Genomic DNA, 12,056 nt, shown 5'->3' on the forward strand with positions numbered 1-12,056 from the left:
AATGTTTAATTACTTTTAAACAAAGATAAAGGGACTTGCTCCCTCAAAACAAGTTTTAAACATCAAAACCTATGCTTGTAAAAATTTAAAACTTTCAGACGTCTAAATAGCTCAAATCAAAACCATTAGAAACTTCTCAAGCACTCTTTTTTTTTTGATTGGGTTGACAATGGTTGGTAAAGTTACATAGGTTTCAGGTGTACAATTCTGTAATCCATCATCTATATCTCACATTGTGGGCTCACCACCCAGAGTCAGTTCTCCTTCCATCACCATATGTCTACATCCCAGGCATGTCAACCTAGTTATCTAGCGGAGAGCTCCTTCAGAGACACTTCAGTCTCTCTCCTCACGGCTGGCTTTTCCTTACTGCCGGCCTCGCCTTCCCTTTCTTCAGTGCTGTCTCATTACGTTGTGGCTGATTGCCCTCTTGAGCGTCCAAGCCCCCATTTAGAGTCTTTGAACCTGTTTGTTCCCTTTCCAGCTTCTTGTCTGGCCCTTTCCTCCCTTGATCTTTGGTTTTATTTGCTTCCCCGCGCTGCCTTTGTTCTGCAAGAGATTTATTCAGCACTTGTGTGGTTACAGAATCTCCTTCACCAACCCAAAACGCGTTCTTAGACCCGTTATACACACATCATTGCAGACTTTCCCATAATAATCAGAGTCACGTTGAGTCGCTGTCATTTTTTTCCAGTGTTGTAATCATTTCTGAGCTTGTTGCATTGTGACCTGAAGTGAAACAAGTTCATCCAAGGCCTCGATACATCTCTTCACATCAAGGTTGTCAATTTAGATTGAAGTCTTTATTTCGCCATGTATCCTTGGAAGTCGAGAATCCATTGATGTTTCTTGTTTCTTCTTCCACTTCCTTAACTTCTGGCTTCTTTCCTGCATCTTGATTCTGCCGCTCAGTTTCCATTTGTTCCTCTTGTTTGCGTTTTCTATCTGCTGCTTGTTTCTCATGTTGGCCTTTCAGCATATTCCTTCTGGGAGCAGTCTGAAAGTTTCTTCCACCTTTTCTCTTCTTTCCGCCTTCTCAACCATCTCCTTTCTCTTGATAGTTACATCCGCTTCAGTGAAAATTTCCCTTTCTGACTCAACTTCTTTCTTCCCCTCTTTTTTGTCGGGCTCGTCTCTTGGCTTATTCTTCCTTTCCCTTACGTTCTTAAGGAAGCAGTTAGTTTTTTTTGTTTTTTTTTTAAATCATGAATGGATGTTTTATATTATCCAATGTCTTTTCTGTCATACATTGTGATGATTGTCATTGTTTTTCTTGCCTTCCCTTAATATGGCAAAATACATCGATGCATTTTTTTTTTAACGTTAAAACGGCCTTGCATTCCTAGGGTGAACTCTGCTTGGTTGCACATGATAATTTTCATGCATCATTGGATTCAGATTTCTAAAATTCCACTAGGGAGTTTTACATCTATAGTCACCAGGGATATTGGCCTGTAGGGCTTTTTTCCTCCTTGTAGTGCCTTTTTCTACTTTTTTGTGTAAACGTAATGTTGCCCTCATAAAATGATCGGCAAGAGTTCCTCCTGTATTTTCTGGAAAAGTTCTGTAGGACTGTTACTGTTTTTCGTTTTTGTTTTTCCTTTTAAATGTCTGATACCGTTCACCAGTGAAGCCAGTGAGGCCATTTAGGACTAAAGTTTTCTTTACGTGAAAAATTTGAATTACAAACTGAAGTTTTTAAAAATCGTATAGTACCCCCTTTTTAAACAAGATCTTTAGAGATGGCTAACAATTAACTATGTGTAGTTATTAGACCATTAGACAATTCTAAGCATACGCTATCATTGCTAAATCCCTAACTATACTCCTAATAAAAATTTTGCCTTTGATACATAGCAAATTTCTTGACAGGGTAAGGCAATTTTCCGTGGAACTGAGTCAGTCTTCCTTCCTTCCTAGAAGTAGAATTGTTGGATCCTACGGTAATTCCATTCCTAATTTGGGAGGGGAATCACCATACAGACCCAACTAGTTGGTCGAAGTTGTTTATATACCCCTTTTAATCCTTTTTATTTTTGTAAATTGGCAGTACTATCCGCCTCATTCCTTCTGATTTCGGGCTACCCCCATTCCCCCCCCAACCCCAAGTAAATCTAGCTAAAAGTTTTGTCAATTCTGTAACTCTTTTCAAAGAAACAGCACTTGGTTTCATGGATTTTCTCTAACGCTTTTCTATTCTCTATTTTATTTATGTCTGCATGGTCATTATTTTTCATTCCTTATGAGAGCTTTAGGTCTGGTTTATTATTCTCATCCTAGTTCCTTGTGGCGTAAAATTAGGTTGTTGAATTCAGACCTATCTTCATTTGTAATGCAAGTGTTTATGGCTATAAATTTCCCTCTTAGGACTGCTTTCGCTGCATCCCTTAAGTTTTGGTAAGTTGTGTTCTAATTTTCATTTTTTTCAAGAAAGCTTCTAATTTCCCACGTGCTGTCTTCTTTGAGCCACCGCTTGTTTAGGTGTACGTTGCTTAATTTCCACATATCTGTGTATTTCCCAGCTTTCCTTCTGCTACCGATTTCAAGTTTCACTCCATCGTGATTGTAAAAGATACTTGGCATGATTTCCATCTCTTCAAATTTATTCATACTTGTTTTGTGGACTAACGTGTCATCTGGAGAACGACCCAGGTGCACTAGAGAAAGTGTGCATTATTTTGTTTTGGGGTGCAGTGCTCTGTATGTGTTTGTTAGGTTCAATTGTTCTGTAGGGTTGTTCAAGTCCTATATTTCCTCATTGGTCTTCTGTCTGGTTGTTCTACCCATTATTGGAAGTGGAGTATTGAAGTCTCCTATTATGGTAGAGCTGACTATGTCTTCCTTCAAGTCTGTCGATGTTTTCCTCATCTATTTTGGAGCTCTGATATTTGGTGCCGATATGTTCATAATTATTATATCTTTCTGGTTCATCGCCCCTTTTATCGTTATACAATGTACTTCTTTGTCTCTTTTAACAGTTTTTATTTAAATTCTATTTTGTGTGATATTAGTATAGCCATCCCTGCTCTCTTTTAGCTACTATTTGCACGAAAAATCTTTTTCCGTCCTTTCACTTTCACCCCGTGTGTACCCTTAGACCTCAAGTGAGGCTCCGGTAGAGAGCATATAGTAGGATCATTTCTTTTAACAATCCATTCTGCCAATCTGTGTCTGTTGACTGGGGAGTTTCATGCATTTACATTTAAAGTACTTACTGGTAGGGAAACACTTACTTATTCCATTTTATGACTTGTTTTCTGTATTTCTTATAGTTTGTTTGTCCCTCAGGTTCTCCATCACTGCCTTCCTTGTGTTTAGTGGTGTTTTTGTAGTTATGCATTTAGATTCTCTTCTTGTTTTTCTGTGTGTATACTCGATAGCTATTTTCTTTGTGCTCACCATGGGGATTGCATATAACATCTTAAAGTATGCCAGTCTATCTTAAATTGATAACAGCTTAACTGCAGCTGCGTAAAAAAAGAAAACATCTCTAGGCCTTTACACTTTTGCCTCCCTCTCTGTGTTAGTGATTTCACAAATTGTATATTTCCATATTGTGTACCCATTAACATAGGTTTATTATCAAATTTTATGCATTTGTCCTTTATATTCTGTAGAAAATAAAAATAGAGTTAGGAACAAAAATTACAATAACATAGGTTTTTATTTGTCCATATATTTACCTTTACTGGAGAACTTTATCTTATCATATGCCTTTGAATTACTGTCTAGAGTCCTTCAGTTTCAACTTGACAGGCTCCCTTTAGCCTACCTTGGACAACAGGGCTAGCGGTACTGAGCTCCGTCAGCTCTTGTCTTTCTCAGAGTGTTTTGACTTTCTCTGTCATTTTGAAGGACAGTATTGTTTGGTATAGCATTCTCAATTGACCGAATTTTTCTTCCAGCTCTTAAATGTATCATCTCACTACCTTCTGGGCTGCAAGGTTTCTGCTGAGAAATTTGCTAATAGTCTCCTTAGGGATCCCTTATACATGATGAATGACTTTTCTCTGTCTGTTTTCAAGAATCTCTCTGTGTGTTGGCTTTTCACAGGTTGATTCCAACGTGTCTTGGGGATGGGTCTCTTTGTGTTTATCTTACTTGGAGTGCTTCAGGTTTTTGGATTTGTGTATTTATGTCTTTATTCAATTTGGAAGTTTTCAGCCATTATCTCTTCAAATAATCTCTCTGCCTACCTTCCCCCTCTGTCTCACCCTCCCAGGATTCCTGTAATGGGTATGTTGTATCACTTGATGACGTCCTATAAGTCCCTCAGTCTCTCTTCACTTTTCTTCATTCTTTTCCCTTTTGCTCCTCAGAATATGATCATTTCGAATGATCTCTGTTCAAGTTCACTGACTGTTTCTTCGGCCTCTTCAAGTCCGCTGTTGAACACCTTTTGTGAATGTCTCATTTCAGTTATTGCATTTACCATCTCTGGAATTTTTTGTTTGGTACCTTAAAAAATTTTTTTTCTCCTTGTTCATATTCTGATTATGTTCATATATCATCTTCACAATGTCCTTTAGTTCTTTGTCTGTGTTTTCCGTTAGCTCTTTGAGCATCTTTAACAGAGTTCTTTGAAAGTCTTGATCTCGTAATTCTGATGCCTGTGTTTCTTCAGGGACAGTTTCTGGAGGTATATATTTTTTCCCCTTTGAATGCACCTTGCTTTCCTTGTATTTACCTTGCTCTTCTTCTTTATTATGTTTTTTAGCTTTTTAAAGTGGAACCTTACATCACTGACTTGAGGTCTTTCTTCGTGTGTAATATAAGCATTTAAAAGCAATAACTTTTCCTTTAAGCACTGCTTTAGCTGCATCCCTCAGATTTTGTTATGTTGTGCTTTCATCTTCATTCAATTAAAAACATTTTCTAATTTCTTTTGTGCTTTCCTCTTTGGGTTATGAAAATGCTTTCCTTTTCAATTTCCAAGTAATTGGGTTTCTTTCTGATATGTTGATGTTATTAGTTATTCACTTACTGTTGTCACGGTCATAAAACCTGCTCTGTATGATTTCAGTCCTCTTAAATTTCTTGAGACTTGTTTTAAGACCCAACACGGGGTCTGTGTTCATGAAATATCCACCTTTGCCTCTGGTTATACTCTGTGCTATGAAGTGTCTGATAATCTCATATCCACCCAGCTATCTGTCGCTTAGTATTTTCATGGTGTATCTTTTCCCACCTATTTATTTTTAACCTATGTGTCTCTGTACATAAAGTACGCTTATGCAAAGAGCATATAGCGTGGTCTGCAATTTCTTCCAGTCTGGCAACCTTTGTCTCTTTCTTTGCCTCTTTCTGCTCCCTCTGGCGGCTTCCAGGCCTCTGGTTTTCACCGTGATGCAGGCTGTTAGTGTTTCAGGTCTACCCCGGAATTGGATAGAGGGGCAAGGGCATAGGGCTAGTTGAAATGCCACGTAGCTCATCCTTCCTCCTGAGATCCGGCTGTTTCTCTAGAATAAACATACCTGAGGTCATTGCAGACTTTTGTCGAATCTCCAGAGTCCTGAAAACACTGGGTCTGAACATTTCTGCCAGTTTCCTTGTTGCTCTCAGGGATGAAAGAACTTTCAGAGGTCCTTCTTCTGCCATTTTGGATGACCTCAGTGTACAATCGTTCACTGTGCTTGTCTATCAGGGCATCTGTTGCTATGCAGCACACTGTGCTTGGTACTAGTGTACATGTCGCTCAAAACATACGTTTGCTGGTCACTGATCATGTGAAAGGTACCACAACAGGGGTTCTGGAAGCAAAACTGTATAAGAGTTGTGACTCTCAAATAGATTCAATTCAACTGGAACTTTTGAAGCATAATTATTACCAAGCCTGCATCTGGTCAGGAAACTCCATCTTAATTCAGTTCAGTGCGGGGTGGGGTGGGGTGGGGGGCTCTTTTTGGCCACCGTTTCTTAAACATAGGCAGGTTTTCACCTGGATATTTGGCAGCAAGCCTGACTGCTATCTCTGGTCACAAGAAATTTCACCCCTAATCACTTCAGGAAGCTGAGAGCCTCAAGTAAGTAGGAGTGCAGACGAAGGGCTGCAGAGTTCTCACACGTGAAGGGTTAGAAGCGCGGATTCATTCAAACGACCAGTCTCGGTTTCCATAATGCCATAGCACTAAGTTAGTATTTTCCACTGGAATGGCTTGTTTTTATATTGATGCAGCCCACCACCCTGCTGGTTATTGGTAGATTTTTTGGGTAAAAATGTAGAGGGGGCCCAAGAGACCACTCTCCTCACACCACGGTATGGAAATGTAGCCCCACCCTTCTCCTTTTGAACCAATCGCTGCTTATTCAACAAATGTCACTTGGTCATTGACCAAAGATCCCCAGTGGTAACCTAAAAGCTGACTTTACAGACAAAAATCTGTATCTGTGAGACCCTTTGAACTGCAGGAGATGCCTGCTAACTTACTCGCAACCGGTGTGTTTGGGGCTTGATTTCTCAAGGTATTCTGGTGCCTTGGATAAATATGTCGATAAAGTTGTCAAGAGCCTCCAAATGACAACATAATATATAGGAGGGAGAAATTTTAATTTGAAACTTGGCTCTACCACTTCTTAGCTGTGTGGCTTGGGCTTGGGGTAAATTTCTTAGTCTCTGTCACCTCAGATTCCCAATTTGCAAAACTGAGGATAATAACAAGGGCTTTTTAGGGATTAGATGGGACAATGTTTGCAAAGCATTTAGTTTACTGTCTGGGAAATAGCCGATGCCCCCAAAACATTAGCTCCAATCACTATTGATCAACCTCAGAAAAGCCATCAACACGAAACATCTATTAGAGTGACCCAAACGAAGAGAATCAGAAGCCACGTGCCTCATTTGGGCAACAATGAGCTCCCCCTCCGTGCACTTGCACGGAGGGACAGTGGCTAGGACAGAGAGCGCCCCTTTGTTCAGGATTCTCCCTGTTATGCTTTGTGATGCCGGATGACAACAAAATCAACTCTCCTAAAGTTAGTGCATTTACCAAATGACCAACTAGCCACATTTACCGACTCTCCCGATTGTCACTTTCACAGCTGTTACAGGAATACTCTTTCTTGGTTATTGAAGATGAAGTATACGCGTATATTTCTGAATGTCAACTTAGTGAAGTGGGCGTACCTTAGAAGTTGGGAAAAACACCCAAAATTAGGGACTGAAAAGATTTCCCCATGAAATTATTATTCCAACCTAAAATTTGGGTTTTACCTATGATGCAATTGTTTTAATTATTCTCGATTTCTATGGGAATCTTTTGAATATTATTTTCTATCTTTTCAAACCACATGCTCCTTTTTGCGTATTTTTCAAATGGTTTCTCAGATAGAATTGCTTATTTCTTGCGTTACAATTTCTAATCGAAGAAAAATGTAGTAAGTTCAAAAGCCATATTTAATTTTAATTTTAAATCCAATTATCTTAAGTTGGATTATAGTTGAACTTAAATTTAATTTTACATTGAAACACATGCTAAACATCAGACCTCGTAATTAAATTCATATGGAAACTTCTGCTTCTGGGAAGATAGACTGGATGGACCCTTCCCTGTGCTTCCCACTAAGCACAACTTCAAACCCTGGGCACAACATCTGAAATAAACAGGAGACTCTGCAAAGTGGAACGGAGAAGGCAGAGCAACTAAGGGTCTCAGAAGCGGAGGGAGGACACATGGTGAGTTCCCTGGGTTTCTTTCTGTGTCATATACCCCAGACTTGGAGCTGAAGAGGCTGGCTATGGGGACGTGCCATAGGACACAAGCAAAAAAAACCCCAACACCAACAATAGCAACAACAAGCAGCCACAACAAAAGCCTGCTCTCTCTAGCATAAGGAGCAGAAAAGGGGAGGCAGAGCAGGACAGAAAACCTTTGGACAATAACTGCTCTACTGCAGCCAAACAACACAGGAAAGGCCCAGTGGGGAGCCTAGCATTTCACAATTGACTGGCGGAAACGGGGGCCACCCTACTCCTCCCATGTCAGTGGAAATCAATCACATGGAGATTCTGCAATTATACCTCCACTGGGCAGTAAGGAGGCCACCTTCCGATCCCCACTGGGATGATTTCGGGGCTTTCACCACCACCCAGTGGTCAGCAGGCCACTCAGTCCACGGCCTAAAGAAAAACTTTTCCAGCACGTCAAGAAATGCGTTGAACTGAATGGAAATGATCGTAAAATGCATCAAAATTTGTGGGATGAAGCTACAGCACTGCTGAAAGGGAGATTTATATGATCGAGGACTTGCATTAAGTAAAAGGGAAAGTATCAAGTCAATAAGTTCTCACCTCAGGAGACTAGAAGGAGAAGAGCAAAATAAACTCAAAGCAAGCAGAAGGAATGGGGTACTAAAGATAAGCCTGGTGATCGATGGAATTGAAAAACAGGAAAACAAGAGAGAGAAAAAAATCAAGCAAACAAAAATCTGGTTCTTTGAAAAGACCCATAATAGTTACAAACCTCCGGCGAGACTGACAAAATAAACCTACAGTGATTCACTGCATTTGGATGTATTTACTGAATGACTTTAATAACTATAATCGTGATACATTTCACATACTCTACGTTACAAACCTAAGTACCTATGTTCTTAATGTGTATCATACAGTGGAAAGAAGAATAAGAGAAACATAGGACACTTGATTTAAAATAACAATGATATTTGATTTCTGATGTAATAGCTAGATCGCTGTCTTTCATGACAGAAGCTATTTGTTTTGTAATATTTCCACAATTCTCTCAAATTCTTGTCTAAAGTGATACAAATGATTCCACATCATCTGTGCCACAGTTCCGATATTTAGGCTACAACACTGTCTTTGCAAGTTGGAAAGTCCGTGGAGACAAAATGTACCCAAAGTATTACATTGGCCGGGGTCTCATGTCTCGTGACTCGTGTAACGGTAAAAATAAGGTATTTGAAATTTTTTCAAATTTTGAATCAATTACTCTTTCATATTGTTGGAAAGGTCTTGCATTATACAGAGTTTGTTGAAAGTCTGCTTTTTATCAAATGTTACAGATGGTCTCACAATTCTCTAACATACATTGTATTACTGAAATAACGATCTTTTTATTTTTATTTGTTTACCATGTCTCCATCTAAAATTGTGTGTGTGAGAGAGGAGAAAGAGAGAGAGAGAGAGAGAGAGAGAGAGAGAGAGAGAGAGAGAGAGAGAGAGAGAGAACAGAGAGAAAGAAAGAGAAAGTGAAGTACAGCAAACTCATTTTAATGTGGAAATGTTGGCAGCTTCTATTTAATATTACAAACAACTGAAAAATACCCACTTTTGCCATCTCTATTCCACCTGTGCTGGCTGCCCTAGCCAGCACAGGAAGGAACCTGTGAGTTGATTATTATGCTTCTGTTACTCACAGTTTCACAGGAAACCACCGAACACATGTAGACAAATCATTAGGTATCACCGAATTTAGCATGGTGGCTGACGTTAAGATCAATTTACTTTTTAAAGAGTCAAACGGATTGCTACAAATTAGATACAAATAGAAAAACGTCATTTTAGACAGTTATCGTGTACAAGAGCAACAACACTGTAGAGTATGTTAGGATAAACTGAGTAAAAGATGTACGAGTTCTGCACGTACAGAGGCTATAAGTAGATACTAACCTGAAAGATTAAAAAGATAATAGACAAATGATTGCAAGAGAACGGCGAGCTCAGAAACAGAGACGCACAAATATGGGCCAAAATGGCTCGAGACACTGCCAGAAGTTCCCTGGGGGTGCACAATCGCCCCTGATTGAGAATCCCTGACATAGGAATAGGGGTCGATCTTAAAACCTCACACTGAATTTTGTGAAAGTAAACAACAGAATACCAAGGACAGGAGTTAAAAACGCATGCGCATCCAGAGAGAGAACAGTCTGGGAAACAAGGCTTGGGGAACACAAAGTTGCACTTCACTTCACGACTTCACGTGTTACTGGCCAGCCTAGTAAAGTGAGCCTGAGGAGAAGTGGGAGGGAAGGAGGGAAGTGGGAGGGATGAGCTCTGGTGGAACTCCACGCTCATTGGTCGCTGGCCACAGCGCCGAGAGCCGGAAACGGGAGGCAGCGCTGGAAGCTCATTGGCCTTTGCGGGAAGGGCGGGAAAGGGAGCGAGAACTACGTTCGTCTCAGACCCCTTGTCCCAGTCCACCGATTACGACTTGCTGCAGGCTGAGGTAACCACAGGCTGGTATCAGGAATACCACCCTCGATCGATCGATCGATCGTCATTCTCCAGGCCTCTCCCTCCCTCCCTCCTGCTCTGGGCCCCGACCCCTTCTTTTCTCTTCCACCTCAGCAGGGTACTTCCCGGGGGGAGAGGGGATTCACTGCTGATATCCCACTCTGCCCCTCACCCCTCCTCAGCGGGACCCCTGTGGGAGGATCCCTGGGGCAGGGCTCGTGCCCCTGCGTTTGATTCTGAGGTGGCGGCAGCGAATGACCGAATGATGGGGTGCCTGAGAGGAGGTGGGGCACTCCAGTGAGTGGGGGTGGGGGAAGGTGTGCTCGAGCATAATTGTCTGAGGCGTGGGGAGGAGCACCGAAGATTGTTGGCAGGCTGTGCAGGAAACACATGGGTGTGCTGAAAGCAGACACGGGTGTGTTGGTGCAAGGGGGCAATTGGTGCCATGAAGAGATAGCTGTCCACGAGATCAGGGTCTGGCATTTGATACGGGGCTCAACAAACATCTGTTCAATGAATAACTGGGGGGGGGGTGAACGAAAATAATTATTGAAAGAGGGCCTTGCGATCCAGCAAAATAATGAGATTTCATGGGATGCCAACGTGTGTCAGCTTAAAAGGTGACCAAGGAAATGATGAAGATTAAGGTGGGCTGCACGAGAAATGTCAGAATGGAGTGTGTGAGAGAAACTCAATGTGGGCCATACATGAGACTAGTAATAGAACTGAGTGTGGGCAGCATGCATTCATGAGTGGGGAGTGAATGACTGCAGAAGATTAGGAAGACACCTGTGGAGTTGGACACCAGGAGTAATACTTGGGTAGAACAGAGTACAGGATGGATGACACATGAAAAGGACGAGTAGTAATTGCTGAAGGGCATGAGACTGCATGTGTGTGCCTGAAAATAGGGTCTACTGGGTCTGACAATTAAGTTCGTGAACTTGTCGCAACACTGTTGCTAACCTTTTTTTGATATCAGAGGGATTACTTATTATGAATTTATACCAACCGGACAAACAGTTAACCAAGTTTACTATTTGCAAGTGCTGAAAAGGCTACATGAGAAAGTTAGATGAAAATGACCTGAACTTTTCGCCCACAATTCAAGGCTCTTGCATCACGGCAAGGCACCAGCTCACACGGCACTGTCTGTGAGGGAGTTTTTAGCCAGCGAACAAATAACTGTATTGGAGCACCCTCCCTACTCACATGATCTGGCCCCCAATGACTTCTTTCTTTACCCAAAGGAAGGAAGACATTTGGAGGACATTCAGGACATCAAGGGTAATACGTCGCCAGCTCTGATGGCCATTCCAGAAAAAAAGAGTCCCAAAATTGCTTTGAAGGGTAGACTAGGCGCTGGCCTCAGCGCACAGCTTCCCAAGGGGCGTCCTTCGAAGGTGACCATAGTGATATTCAGCAGTGAAGTATGTAGCACTTTTTCTAGGATGAGTTCGCAAACTTAATTGTCCGACCTGACCTCCTATGTGGCGTGAAGGTAGACAAGGAGCATAGTAACTGCAGTGAAAGTATACAGGACCCAAGCCAAGGCTTTCTTGGAACAAGGTGACGCGTGAGTGGGACTTCCTGGGAAGGAGGCTACATGAGCAAGAAGGGAGGGTGGGTGCAGTCTGACAAGAATGCAGGAGTTTACCAAGGTCAGAGGAAGTATGTTGGGGGCAGGGGATCATGCAGCCATGCTGACCTCTGCTCCTGGCCCTAGAACCATGGACCCCAAAGGGAAGAAGACCACTGTGGCCCGCTCTCGCTCCCGCTCCCGCTCCAGCCCTAGATATGACAGCAAAGTGCCATGGCGTATGGAACTTCGCCCCAGAAGAGCTGTAAGTCGCTGTGTCCGCTG

General features: G+C 41.8%; 1 pseudogene; it reads right to left on the bottom strand.

Moving 5' to 3' along the window:
* Positions 1 to 305: 305 nt before the first annotated feature.
* Positions 306 to 979, bottom strand: LOC141569597 (PC4 and SFRS1-interacting protein pseudogene; annotated as a pseudogene).
* Between the last annotated feature and the right edge of the window lie 11,077 nt (positions 980 to 12,056).

Source organism: Rhinolophus sinicus, chromosome X, assembly GCF_036562045.2.
Source record: "Rhinolophus sinicus isolate RSC01 chromosome X, ASM3656204v1, whole genome shotgun sequence".
NCBI classification, from domain to species: Eukaryota; Metazoa; Chordata; class Mammalia; order Chiroptera; family Rhinolophidae; genus Rhinolophus; species Rhinolophus sinicus.